General features: G+C 32.7%; 1 long non-coding RNA gene across 1 annotated transcript; it reads left to right on the forward strand.

Annotated features, from left to right (window-relative positions):
* Nucleotides 1–6: 6 nt before the first annotated feature.
* LOC136066870 (uncharacterized) lies at nucleotides 7–1,400 on the forward strand. Its single transcript, XR_010628374.1, has 2 exons — nucleotides 7–749; nucleotides 1,081–1,400. It is a non-coding gene; the product is annotated as an uncharacterized LOC136066870 (long non-coding RNA).
* Nucleotides 1,401–15,234: the final 13,834 nt, after the last annotated feature.

The following is a 15,234-nucleotide window of genomic DNA, read 5'->3' on the forward strand; positions in this document are numbered from 1 at the left end:
GGGGTGTGCGTTGAGTTTTACATCAAGTATATGCTGAGGTAATTTAAGTTTTGTTAAACTAAAAGAAGTCTCAATTGTGAACTAATTATTTTAGGATATAGCATTGATGTGGTTAACACTTTTACTAGTATAGCACATATATGGTAAACATTTTTCCTTGAATAGCATAGATGTACCAACAGAACCATGAAATCGAGAGGATCCTTTTCGGTGATGTTATGACTTAGCTTATAGATTCTTTTTATAAAAAGGAAATTGAAAATGCACTATTTTGGAAATGGACTTACAAAAGATTGTATTCATTAATAACTAGTTATCAACATTCTAACATGAGTATCGTACTATCATAGATGCCTATATGTTTGGAAAATGGATTAAATTAAGACTTCCGTGCAGGAACATTAGTGGGGTTTACACTACAGATTTCCCAGACCAGCCCCCATCTTATTTTAACTTCACAGGAGACGATTTTCCATATACCTTAACAGAACTTGGGACCAAAGTGAAGGTGTTGAATTATAATGAAGCAGTTGAGATGGTTTTTCAAAGTACCAATTTGGTGGAAGGTGCAGGGCTTCATCCAATGCATTTGCACGGGCATAGCTTCTATGTGGTTGGATCAGGTCCTGGGATCTATGACAATGTAACCGACCCAAAAAGTTTTAATCTGGTCGATCCGGTTGAAGTGAATACCTTCGGAGTTCCTAAAGAAGGATGGCTTGCCATTAGATTTGTAGCAAACAATCCAGGTATGCAATGTCTCTATAACGTAAATATTAATTAGTTTTAGTTATTCTAAGAGGAAATGCATGTGGGCTTAAAATATATACTTTGGTTCAAGATCTTGCAACCAACAACCTGATTGGCAAATAATAATAATTTTAAGGGAGAAGTTGGGATCAATCGATTCATACCTTTTGTGAAGCATATTCCATTCATAGCAATTGCATGCATGTAAGAACAGTTAAGTCAACCCGTTTTTGAAACTGATTGGACACGTTAAAAGTGTAACTATAATCATGTGGCTCTAGTTGGTTGGCATATATATTTTGGATGCTAACATCAAATCATATTTGGCAGGTGTGTGGTTTTGGCATTGTCATTTGGATAGACATATGACGTGGGGTATGTCTTCTGTTTTTATTGTAAAGAATGGGGACACGACTGAGACAAGTATTCGCAAACCCCCTCCTCAATTGCCTCTATGCGAAGCTTCATTTAGATTGCGGCTCGAAAACATTGATGGATTGGATCAAGGAAAAGAAAATGAACCAACTTTTAGCTAAATGCATTCATCTAAATATCTACTTACGTACTATTTGTTTGTTATTTAGACTCCTGTAAACTCCTATTGCGATTAGTGCCCTAAAATCCTATTGTAGGTCATGTATTATATTATGTATGATATTATATTGTGGCTAATAAAATCGTTTTATTATTATCTAAAATAATGGTAATTAACATGACTATTTGGACATTATCATATAGTCCATGAGATACATAATATGTGATTTATGTGATTTAGTTACAGAATATATAAATTACAAGTTCTTTATAAACTCAGAATTTTAGTTCCTTGTTGGTAATGAAATTGGACATTTCATCTACGAAGACTATAACATATTCACAAAGATGATTTGTCTTGATGATGAAAGTGAAGACTTCTAGTTAGTATGTTGATATGTTTTAAGTGTTAAGACATATTGAACTGGACTGCTGTGAGATTAATTATTCTACTAACGACTGTCAAATGAATAATAAATCTCATGACTTCTATTTATATCAACTCTTAATCCTAAGAGAATAATAAACATGATCATGAAGTATAGGATGCTTTGATATATCAGGAGTGAGATCTAAAATCACGATCAAAATCTCAGTACGATGGATAGTTATATTTAATGTTGAAGGAATATATATTATCAAGATGGAATTCATAATCTTTTAACGGAAATATAAAATATTCCCTTGAAATAAGTTTAATAAGTTTGGTTATTCAGAATGTTAGGCCTAATTACTTTAGCAAGAAGTTATTATAGTATATATTTATGAAATTAGATTTCATAAATATATGATGAATAACCTAAATGATTAAATCGGGTACTCAAAGTTTAAGATGTAGTAATCTTCAAAGTGTTGACAATTTCATAAATATATAATGAATAACCTAAATGATTAAACTAGGTATTCAAGGTTTAAGATGTAGTAATCTTCAAAGTGGCAGTTAATATTCATGATTTTGAATTACTACAAATATTTTAATGAAGGGGTTGAATGTATAATAAATTCTTGAGATGTAATTTATTAAAAAGGTTTAGAGTGCAATTATATTTATATAGTAGTATTAAATATAATTAATAGTAATTTAGGGCTTGTCAAGAGTTGATAGAAAGGCCCAAAACCTATTGGAGCTAATGTCTTATTTGCCCATTTTGGTCCCACTCCAAGCCACATACTAAAAACCAATTGAAATGGCCCAAAAAGCTAATCTAATTATATAATCAGTTATACATAAGCAAAGAAACATATAGAATTTGAAATACATTGTAATGTATGAAAATGATACATATGTAAGTGTAAGCCACTCTTTTATTCTCCCTTGAACACATACATGTAAATTGATTGAGTGACCACACTTCCTGGGCATAAGTGGAATTAGAGTGAAGATTAAAAGTGTTCCAAAGTATTTCTAATCTTTGGTTTTAAATTTCATCGCACCAAGGTACGCTTTATTGTTCTTAAATTCTTAAATTTACATAGTACATGTTATCAATTACAAATGAAGTAGATCTGTTATTTTTCCATTGCGTATGTTTCGTATGCGATACAAACTATGTTTTTCCTACAATTGGTATCAGAGCGGTCTTCAATTTCGAATTTGTATAACATGTTTTGTGAGTTGTGGAATCAAAGAAGCTATTTTCATAACGTTAGAAGATTTTTCAATCAGTTTTTTGCATAGATATTGAAACTATTATTTACTAAAACTGAAATTGATGTTATAATGATGTCTCAATTTGATGTTAAGTGTGTGTTAAATTGAACTTTAAGGTTTTAACATCAATGAAATTCAATTTTTGATCTTAAACTCAATCTATTACGTTCATATGATGGTAGTTTGTTCATGAAATACCGTTGCAAACTGTTTAGTGAAAATTCTAGAAAATTCGGTTTCACAAACTTCGATCGATTGAGTGAGATAGAAACTTTTTGGAAGATTTCATCACATATTTTGATCAATCAAAATTTATTTTGGATTGAGCGAATGTTCATTTCGATCGATCGACTAGCAATCAAGAGTCAATCGAATTGGACAAAAAGTTTGTGATGATTTTCTTTAAATTTTCAATTGTGTTGGGAAATTTAGACCCTAGTTGATAGAATTAACAAATTTTAAACTCAAGTTGTTAATTAGATTTATTATGAATAAAACTTGTTAAAATAAACAAATATCAATATCATGTCAAAATAATGCAGCGGAAAAACTAAATAAGACAAGATATGATGGCTCAAGAAAACTAATGAAACACACTAGTTTCACAATAAAAAACCTAGGGATAAACCTTCCCGAAAAGCAATCCACTATAATAAAGAGAAGTTTCAAATATAGCACAAAACTTTTGTCTTTAAACTCTACAATTTCCGTAGATGAACTTACAACAGAAACCTTCTACTGCTTCAGAATCTCTGAACTCGTTAATATATGAACGCCACCCTTTTGATGCACGAATCCCAGTACGTGACTAACAAATTGCGTAAATCCCAGTACGCGACTTAATCACCAACTTTAGAAGATGTTAGCTGCAAAGTTCTTTACTTCATCAACAATGAAGATCAAAAAGCACTTGGTTACAAAATCCTAAGGTGCAAAGACGCAGTAGCTTCTTTCAAAGAGAATAAGGCATCCGTCAACTTTTGCATATGTTCTCTTTGTATTTTCTTATGTGACGGCTTCTAAAATAAGTTTTATATAGGTCTAGGGTTGTGAGAAAAAAAAACCCTACACAAATACATGTCAGCATGGACCGGAAATCAGGTCTGGAAATTTGAATTTCGTAAAGCTCAGTAATTCTCGATCGATCGAGGAGGTGTCAAGCCTATCTGCTATGAGTTATCGAGAGCTATAGAGGAGCTATCGAGGGGACAGAAAATTGCTTGATTGATTGACCTAGCTATTGAGAGGTTTCTAGATTGTGATAACAATCAACTGAAGATTTCGATAGATAGCCTAGCTGTCGAGAGGTGTCGAGCAGCTATCAAGCTTTAAAATCCAACACTTTCTCACTTGATTCTTGGATAGACTTGCATGGCTTTAACACTTGAACTTGAAACAAGATTTCTTGAAGCATCAAACACATCCTAGATCTACCCAATTACAAGTAAAGTGCATTTTGTCAAACGATCAACCAACAACATAAAATATTGACATATGTTCTTAACATGATCCATATATGTCCTAGCAAATTGGTCGAGAATTGTTTTCGATCGATCAAATAATCTTTTTTGATCAATCGAGTAGCAATCGAGAAGTAATTGAGTCTTGCAGAAAGTTTGTTAAGATTTTCTTCATGATTTCAATCGATCAAGGGTTACATTTGATCGATCGAAAGCTGTGAATTTTGAATTTTCACTAAGTATTTTCACATTTAAAAGTGCAAGGCTATGTGTGATGAGATTACACATGATTTCTAATTAAAAACCTTTCTTTTAAAATATCTAGTGGGGGAGAGATACAAGGATTAGATCTCACAGCCTCCATTATCAATTCATAGTAGTGTGGGTAAGCACCTCGACTTGGCGTATATGCCTCGCGATCCTAAAGGAGGGTGTTTACTTCATAGTACTACAAGATTGAACTTACCCGTTTAAAGTAGCGTGAACAAGCACCTCATCTTGGCGTATATGCCTCACGATTCCAAAGGAAGGTGTTTTGTTTCATAGTACTATAAGTTTAAACACTATAAGGGAGATGAAATGTGACTACACGTGATTCTAGATAATGGTGTACATTAGACTAAAGTTCATATGGCATATTATTAGTGTGTGATAAGTGTTATCATGATAGCACTAATAATGAGAATAGTTCTTAATCAATCATGATGTTTATAATATACTTGCTACCAAGGAATTATAGACATGGATTGGGTTGTCATTGCATATTTCTGGTATGGATTTATTAAGGTTCCATACCATATGTTTATATGCTAAATTGATAATGTCTGGTTTATTTATTATATTCATGTTTGTTATTTTCACATTTAAATCATGACATCTTTTAGCCCACTTGTTGCTATTCTTAATCAAAACAAATTGATTGGATCCAATTATGTTGACTAGAAAAGAATCTTGGACATTGTTCTCAATGCTGAAGAGCACAATTTCATGCTTTACGAACCTTATCCTAACTTCCCATCATTAGATGATCCTTTTGAGGAAAAATAGCGATATGATCGTTGGAAGAAATCTAATGAGATGGCCAAGTGCTAAATCCTAGCATCTATCTTAAATGTTCTACAGCATCAAATGTAGGATGTAGAACTAGTTTTGGACATAATACTAAGTCTGAAAGAGATGTTTAGTGATAAGGGTATGAAAATTTCTTTCCTTCTTGAAACATGTTTAGTATAGAATCTCACGGATTCCTGGTGTGTGGATTCAGGATATACTAATCATATTTGCAATTCTTTGCAGGGGTTCTAGGAGATCAAAAAGCTGAATAAAGGGGAAATGTTTCTTACTTTGGCTGATGGGAGCAGAATTCCAATTGTAGCTGTTGAAGTGTTTAATTTGTGTTTTGGTTCTAGAGTTTTAATGTTGAAAGACTGTTTGTATGTATCTAATGTTTGTAGAAATTTAATTTCTGGAACTTATTTAGGAAGACATGGATATTATGTTATCTTGAAAGACAATGTTGTAATAAAGAAGGATAAAGTGTTTATCTGTTCTAGCAATATTGTTGATGGTTTTTATATTTTAATTCCTGATAAGGATGAATTATACAATTCTAAAATAGATAAAAGTTCTCGTGTAAAATCATTAAAGTGAAAGTTTCCTTCTACTAATTATGCATATCTTTGGCAATTGCATTTGAGTCATATTAATTCAAACAGAATTCAAAGATTGATCAAAGATGGACTCTTAGAGCTATTGGACTTTAATGGATTTCTAGTTTGTGAATCTTGTTTGGAGGGAAAAATGACCAAAATACCTTTTAATACAAAGGGTAGAAAAGCCCCAGAGTTGCTTGAATTAGTTCATTCGAATGTATGTGGTCCTTTGTCAACCCAAGCAAAAGGAGGTTATGAGTACTTCATCACTTTTACGAATGATTACTCAAAATATGGTTATGTGTACCTAATGAGACGGAAGTTCAAAACCTTTGAAAAGTTCAAAGAGTTTAGGGCTGAAGTTGAGAATCAATTGGGTAAACACATAAAAGCCATTCGATCTGAATGAGGTGGCGAATACATTCTTGGGGATTTCAAGGATTACTTAACTCAAATGGGATTGTATCCCAATTGACTGCACCTGGAACTCCTCAACAAAATGGTGTAGTGAAGAGAAGGAACAAGACTCTTTTAGAAGTGGTTAGGTCCATGATGAGTTATTCTACTTTACCAATTTCCTTTTAGGGATATGCACTAAAAATTGCAATGCATATTTTAAATTTAGTTCCATCAAAATCAATTCCCAACACACCTAAGGAATTGTTAAGTGGATGTGAGCCTAGTATTAAATACCTCCACATTTGGTGATGTCCAACACATGTGTTGAAGGGAAGTCTGATAAGTTGGAAGCAAAAACAGAAGTATGCATGTTTTTAGGGTATTCAAAGGAAACTAAGGGTTTATTCTACAATCATAAAGATAACAAAGTATTTGTTAGCAACAATGCCAAAATTTTGGAAGATGATTATGTGAATAATTTTAATCCTAGAAGTAAAGTTGTCTTCGATGAACCTATAATTGAACAACCAATGGATGAAACTAGGGATGATGTGGCTATATTAGATACACCACAAGATTCTACTCATAAGATAACTAATATACAGGTGCCTTGACATAGTGGGAGAATTGTTTGGCAACCCGTAAGATTTACACTTATGGGAGAAACTTTTGAAGTTATTTTAGAAGTGCCTAAACTAGATCCCTACACTTTTGAAGAGGCAATGAAAGATATAGATGCACCTCATTGGATTAAAACTATGAAATCTGAATTGGATTCTATGTATTCCAATCAAGTTTGGGATCTTGTAAAGGTGCCTAACGGCATTAAACCTGTTGGTTGCAAATGGGTTTTCAAGAGGAAGAGAGGGATAGATGAAAAGGTTGAAATCCTTAAAGCAAGGCTAGTGGCAAAAGGGTATACACAAAAAGAAGTTACTGATTATGAAGAAACCTTTTCACCAGTAGCAATGCTTAAATCTATCAGAATTCTCTTATCCATTACTGCTCATTATGATTATTTAAAGCAAGGCTAGTGGCAAAAGGGTATACACAAAAAGAAGTTATTGATTATGAAGAAACCTTTTCACCAGTAGCAATGCTTAAATCTATTAGAATTCTCTTATCCATTACTGCTCATTATGATTATGAGATTTGGCAAATGGATATCAAGACTGCATTTCTTAATAGCAATCTTGAAGAAGAAATCTATATGATGCAGTCAGAAGGTTTCATAGCAAAGAACCAAAGGTACATGGTATGCAAGTTAAAAAGGTCCATTTATGGACTTAAGCAAGCATCTAGATCATGGAACATCATATTTGATCGAGCAATCAAATCATTTGCTTTTAAACAAAATCTAGATAAACCATGTGTATACAAAAGACATCGACATAAAGTAGTAATCTTCCCAATGCTTTATCTTGATGACATTCTACTGATTGGAAATGATGTAGGGGTGATGTCATCAGTCAAGATATGGTTGTCAAGCCAATTTGATATGAAAGACTTGGGTGAAGCTAGCTATATCCTATGGATCAAGCTTTAGCAAGATTGTAAGAATAGGATATTAGGCTTATCTCAAGCAGGGTATATAGATAAGGTTCTAGAACGGCTTAGCATGCAAAATTCCAAAGGTGGATTACTCCATTTCAAACATGGACTTCCTTTGTCTAATGATCAAAGGCCTAAGACTCTTGAGGAAGAAAATACGATGAGACAAATTCCTTATGCTTCTGTAGTGGGAAGTCTCATGTATGACATGTTTTGTTCTAGACCAGTTATCTATTATTCAGTTGGTAGAGTCAACCGATATCAATTAAATCCAGGACTTAAACATTGGCAAGGTGTAATGCATATTCTCAAATATCTAAGGAGAACGAGAGATTATATGTTTGTTTACCATAGTAAGGATTTGATTCCCATTGGTTATATAGATTCTGATTTTTAGTCAAATCTTGATTTTAGAAAGTCCACTTCAAGTTATGTGTTCACCTTGGGAGGTGGAGCCATAAGTTGGAGGAGTGTTAAGCAATCTTGTATTGCCGACTCCACCATGGAAGCTAAATATGTTGCTGCTTGTGAAGCAGCAAAAGGAAGCTGTTTGGCTTAAGAAATTCCTCTCTAATCTTGGTGTTGCGAGAATGGAGCAAGTTCCTATCACATTGTTCTGCGATAATAGTGGAGCGGTTGTACATTCCAAGGATCCAAGAAATCATAAGAAAGGAAAGCATATTGAAAGAAAGTACCACATCATTCGAGACATTATTGCTTGAAGAGATGTAGTAGTAGCAAAGATTGATAGTACAAATAATCTAGCAGATCCCTTTACCAAAGCCTTGCCCCAAAGGACTTTTGAGTCATATTTGGAGGGAATGGGAGTTAGATTAATGCAAAATAGTATTTAGGGCAAGTAGGAGATTGTTAGGATTAATGCCCTAAAATTCAATTGTATGCCATGGATGACATTATGTATGATATTTTATTGTGATTAATAAAATTGTTTTATTATTATCTAAAATAATGGTAACATGAATATTTGGATATTATTATATAGTTCATAAGATGCATAGTATGTGATTTATGTGATTTAGTCACAGAAGATATAAATCACAAGTTCTTTGTAAACTCAGAATTTTAGTTCGTAGTCAATGATGAAATTGAGCATTTTATCTGCGAAGACTATAACATATCAACAAAGATTATTTCTCTTGATCAAGGAAGTGGAGACTTCTAGTTGATATGTTGATATGTTTTAAGTGTTAAAACATATTGTACTGGACCGTTGTGAGATTTTTTATTCTACTAATGATTGTCAAATAAATAATAAATCTCACGACTTCTATCTACATCAACTCTCAATCTTGAGAGAATAATGAACCTAATTATGAAAGTAGGTTGCTGTGATATATCGGAAGTAAGATCTAAAGTCATGATCAAAACTGCAGTATGTTGGGCAGCCACATTTAATTTTGAACGAACATATATTCTTAAGATGGAATTCATAATTTCTTAATGGAGATATAAAATATTCCATTGAGATAAGTTTAATAGTTTTAGTTATTCAGAATGTTAGGCCTAACTACTTTAGTAAGAAGTTACTAAAGTATATATTTATGAAATTGGATTTCATAAATATATGATTAAAAATCTAAAAGATTAAACCGGGTACTCAAGGATTAAGATGTAGTAATCTTCAAAATGGCAGTTAACATTTATGACTTTGTATTACTTCGAATATTTTAATGAAGGGGTTGAATGTATAATAAAGTTTTGGGATATAATTTATTAATAAGGCCTAGAGTGCAATTATATTTATATAGTGGTATTAAATATAATCAATGATAATTTTGGGCTTGTCAAGAGTTGATAGAAAGACCCAAAACCCATTGGAGCTAGTGTCTTATTTGTCCCTTTACTAAAACCCAATTGGAATGGCCCAAAAGGTTAGCCCAATTAGATAATCAGTTATATATAAAGAGAGAAACAAACAGAATTTGAAATACATTGTAATGTATGAAAATGGTGTGTATGTAAGTGTAAGCCACTCTCTTATTATCCCTTGAACACATACATGTAAACTGATTGAAAGACCACACTTCTTATGAGTAAGTGAAATTGGAGTGAAGATTAAAAGTTTTCCCAAGTATTTCTAATCTTCGGTTTTGAATTTCACCGCACCAAGGTACGCTCTCTTGTTCTTAAATTCTGAAATTTACGTAATACATGTTATTAATTATGAATGAAGTAGATCCATTATTTTTTCGCTGTGTATGTTTTGTATGTAACATAAACTATGTTTTTCCTACAAAGATAACACCAAGACGTGTTATCAAAGAGGAAACCGACGAACTTGGCAAAAAACATCTCCACGACCCTTCAAATCGAAATCAATCCACTAGTGAATAGGTTGGAGTACACAAATATCAAAAAGACCCTGCAAGCCTAATCTACCCAATGTACTTGAGCCATCCAAGCTCCTACTACCAATGGACTTCTCAAAGTCTTGTCTTCACTAGCTTTTCAAATCCTACAATACCGTCCGATTGCACCTACCAAGCCTCACCAACTTCTTTTAGCAAATCTTAAATGCTTCCCAAGTTCTAACATACTCTCTACACTCTGAAAAGGTGTGGGTTGTGTTTAGATACAAATCTCCTCTCAAGGTATGACAATGAGAGAGGGAAGAAGAAGAGACTACAATGATTTCTCACGAAATGATGAGTTGTTCTCTCTCTAAAAAGTTGGTGTGTTTTGTTATAGAAACCTATATAGGGTTTTCTCTCTGAATATAGCCTCCTATTACCTTTGTGGGTAATCAGGGTATATATAGTATGGGTGAAGGGTAAGAAAGTTGGACTTAAAATTCTTCTGGCAGAGAGTTTCACGAGTACCTAGTAAGATGGCCTATCTCACGAAGTACTCGTGAAATGTAGCCTAACACTTGACTCTTCAACTTCCAGTACCCGAAGGACAAGTATACAAGCTCAATTTTGACGTGGCGATCTTTGTGGACTTGCCAGCTTCAGGTGTTCGGGTTATAATTCGAAATGATAGAGGTTAGGTTATGGCAGCTTTGTTGTTGAAGGGTGGTGCTGTTCCGAATAGTGAAAAGGTAGAGGTATTGGCATGTAGGAAAGCTCTGGAATTTGCAATAGATGTTGGTTTTTTAGACGTGATCATGGAAGGGGACAATACAACTATCATGAACTCTATTACTTCAACTCGGTCAGAATTGTCCCGCTTGGGAAATATCTATGATGACATTCGTTGTTTGGCTGGAGGTTTGCGACATGTGGAATTTAATAGTATCAGTCGTAGTGCCAATGGAGTAGCTCATTCCTTAGCTCGTTATGCTAAGCATTTAGGTGAGGATATTTTTTGGTTGGAAGACTCTCCACCCCCTGCCTTAGAGGCCTTGTATTTGGATTCTATTTCTCTTTCTAATTAAATGATATTGAGTCTGCTTTCCAAAAAAAAAAAAAAGTTGTAAATTACAACTTTACAAAGTAAAATGCTCTTTTGCATTGCTCAAGGAAATGTTCATTACTATGACTTTGTTGTAAGTGTAACTAATTACTTCACAGTTACGTTTCAATTCTATGCCATTCTAGCGGTAACTTTAGTATTTTTTGGTTACTCTGGAATACGAGCCTGAGCTGAATTGGGTTTGATTTTATGAATGTTTGTTTCTCAAATTAAGAGTTGGATTTTTCTGCTTGCGGCTCAAGGAGAGCAATTTTACAAGGCTATGCTCTACAAAGAGCATGTTGACGGTAAATGGTAGTTTTCCAGGACTAATGATTCACGCTCACAAAGGAGACACCGTGTATGTGAATGTTTAAAATCAAGGACGATATGGTGTGACAATTCACTGGTACTCTCTCTCTCTCTCTGAATTTCAAGCTCACTAACTTAGTTGAGAAAAATATTTGTACTTATTATGTGGCAAATAATATTTGTACATATTATGTGGCAAATAAAACTATTTATGTATATTATTTAAACAAATCGTATGACTCATTAAAAAAGTCATGTAACTAAAATCATACATTGATGGTCTTATCAATTGCACATAGTAGGTTGGAGAGGGATAACTCTAAATATATTAATAACCAAACCATTTTTTTTTCTTTTAAACTTTATATAAGTATACAACTACATGAGATATAGTGGAAGGGAAAAATCTTAAATGCTGATAGGCCAAGAATGTATTGACCCATTGTGATAAATTAATTGATTAATTAGTTTACTAATTAATCAAATTAACATGCAAAGCACGTGGTAGCACAAACAAATCACCAATAACTAAAGTATGCAATGGAAAATAAATTGATATGGTGATTTGTTTACGAATGAGAAAAACTTACACGACAAAAACTCCACTGGATGAATTTAAAGTCACCACTCCTGAGAATCCACTATTATCAAAACAAGCGGTTACAAGTAAAGGAATCACAGTACCTTATACCAACTTACAATTGAATCCTTACGCCAGTACCCAATTGGACTTGTTTTATAATGACAATCTCTCCTTGTAATGCATGGCTCCCAGTACATGACTAACTAATTGCGCAGATCCTAGTACGCGACTTCAATCACCAACTAGAGAAGGTTCTTGGATGCAAAGTTCTTCAGTTCATCACACGATAAAAATCAAGAAGCTCCTTGGTCACCAAACCCTACGGTGTACAAAACATAGCAGCTTCTTTACAAGAAAGATGAACTAGGGTAAATTCTGTCTTCAATTACAATTTGCTTGAACAAAACTTTGCTCAACACTTGTGCAACTTATGTCTTCTTTGACGGCCCTTAAAATAATCCTTATATATGTCTAAGGTTGTGAGAAAAGAAAGTCCAAACATACAATCACAAATTGGATGAAAAACAGACTAGAAATTCTGAGTTTCATAAACCTCATAAATACCCTATCTGCTGAGCTGCTGTCGAGCCATGAGCTGGAATAGCTCTTCAGGGCTCGATAGATACTAGCTGTCAAGTTTTAATGAGCAACACTTTCTGACTTGATTCCTAAACAGACTTGCATGACTTTAACACTTGAACTTGAAACAAGGTTTCTTGAAGCATCAAACACATCGTAGATCTACCTAATTACAAGTAAAGTGTGTTTTGTCAAAGGGTAGATCTACCCAAACACATCAAACACATATGTCCTAACAAATGCTAATGTGTCATGTATTTAGTGAAGTGAATGTTTAAAATTTTATAAGCAGTTTAAAATGGTAATGTTTGGCTATGGAATATTTTAATGTTTTTTCTATGGTTTTAGGCATGAAATAAAACAACCAAGAAACTCATGGTTTGATGGACCTGTATACATCACACAATGTCCCATTCCCGCTGTAACAAATTTCACACACCAAATCTTACTTTCTTCAGAGGAAGAAACTCTATAGTGGCATGCTCATAGCGATTGGACAAGGTCATCAGTGCATGTGCTTCCGTTATTTTAATTGCAGAGGGAACAACTTATCCTTTTCCCAAGCCTGATGAAGAACAAGTTAAAGTATTTGGCAGGCAAAATATCATATTCAACCACCAGTACCTTTTATGGACGTAGTAGTAGCTTCATTTAGCATAAAATTTTAATTTTCTTTATTAATTGCAATAATTTCGGTTAAAATTTTCCATTAGAAGATATATAGTAGATTCTTGCTATTATATATATATATATATATAACAGGATCAAGTACAGGTGTAAATTATAGTTAATGTTACACTTAATTTGTTTATTGATTTAATATATACAAAATCGCACTATTGAATTTCATATTGTTGTTGTCCTTAACATATGTATGCCATATTTCTTGTTTATATATTCTTATTCACTATTTGATAAAATATTTTACAAATAAAATAGTTAATGATTTTTTATCATCTTAATATCTTGCAAGCATGAAAAATACAAAGAGACAATGTAAATAACTTACCAACGATTGACATTTTTTAATTAATTTTAGTGACATATAATACATAATTTCTAAATATAATCGATGATGTATAATATAATCGAAATTAATTTTTTTCCAGATATTAAACACATAATTAGTATTGCTCAAAGTATAAAACTAACTTTTTATTAAATTAAAAAAAAATGGCATATACATGCATTACACGAAACATACGGATAGTAAGTAATAAATATACTCATTATTTAAAGCAATTACAAGTAAAGACTTTCTTTTTATCTCTCTCTCCACTTAGCATGATAAATGAAGAGATCATGTTTTGCTTTAGGAAACATGATCTTTTCCATTTTATTAGAAACCAGTGTGTAACTTCATGCATAAACTAAGATACAATTGAAAACAACCACAATTACATGGTTTAAATTATATATATATATATATATATTTAGAATTAGCTTACACATTTTTAAACCATAGATTTCTAATATATGTTATGGTTTCTCATTATTTATACATACGTACATATATATAAATATGTATACACACACATACACACACACACATATATATATGATTTAGAATTTAATTGGATTTAGACTCTTTAATTTTTACACCCAATAATTAAAAAAATTAGACAGACGCGTGGGGTAAAATTGGACCTCAATTGAAATCTAATTTAGAATCTAATTGGATTTTGGACTCTTCAATATTTATATTCAATAACTTATTTGGCCCAAAAATTCAAAATTAGATGAGACACATGATACACAATTGGATTCCTATCGAAACTCAATTTGGATTCTAATTTGATTTTCTCTAAGTTTTAGCTTTTAGTGTGTGTGTGTGTGTGTGTATAGGTTCCATATTTCACTTTTTTTTTTTTTTTTTGGGTAAATCCACTTTATTTTCTTCATCTAATATTATAAAGAATGTCACACCATTTAAAATTTTATATGATGTTGCATTATTTAAAATTATATTATATAATGTGAACCATGCAATTGATTTTTTCCCCAGTGAAATATAGGGGTTTTTTTCCAGCTTGTAGCCATTGCAAAGAGAATTTGGTGGGGGTATTTTAAAAGGGAAATAATAACCTTGTAAAATTTATTTTATTATATTTGACATTTTTTATTAATATCCTGGTAACGTGGCCACTGAGCAATTGTTGATTCAAGTACACTAATAAATTGTTTACAGATTTTTGGTGTCGTAATGTAGATTAACAATGTGAACAAATTAAAGGTTGTGAAAGAGTATGAACTTTATCCAAGTTGACATTGTCTGATGCTTTCCACATATGAAGTGGATTTTCAAGCCATTCCTTCTCTGTCTCTCTCTGTCTTTGTCTCTGTCTCTGT

The sequence above is a fragment of the Quercus suber genome, unplaced genomic scaffold, assembly GCF_002906115.3.
Source record: "Quercus suber isolate HL8 unplaced genomic scaffold, Cork oak 2.0 scaffold_49, whole genome shotgun sequence".
Taxonomy (NCBI): domain Eukaryota; kingdom Viridiplantae; phylum Streptophyta; class Magnoliopsida; order Fagales; family Fagaceae; genus Quercus; species Quercus suber.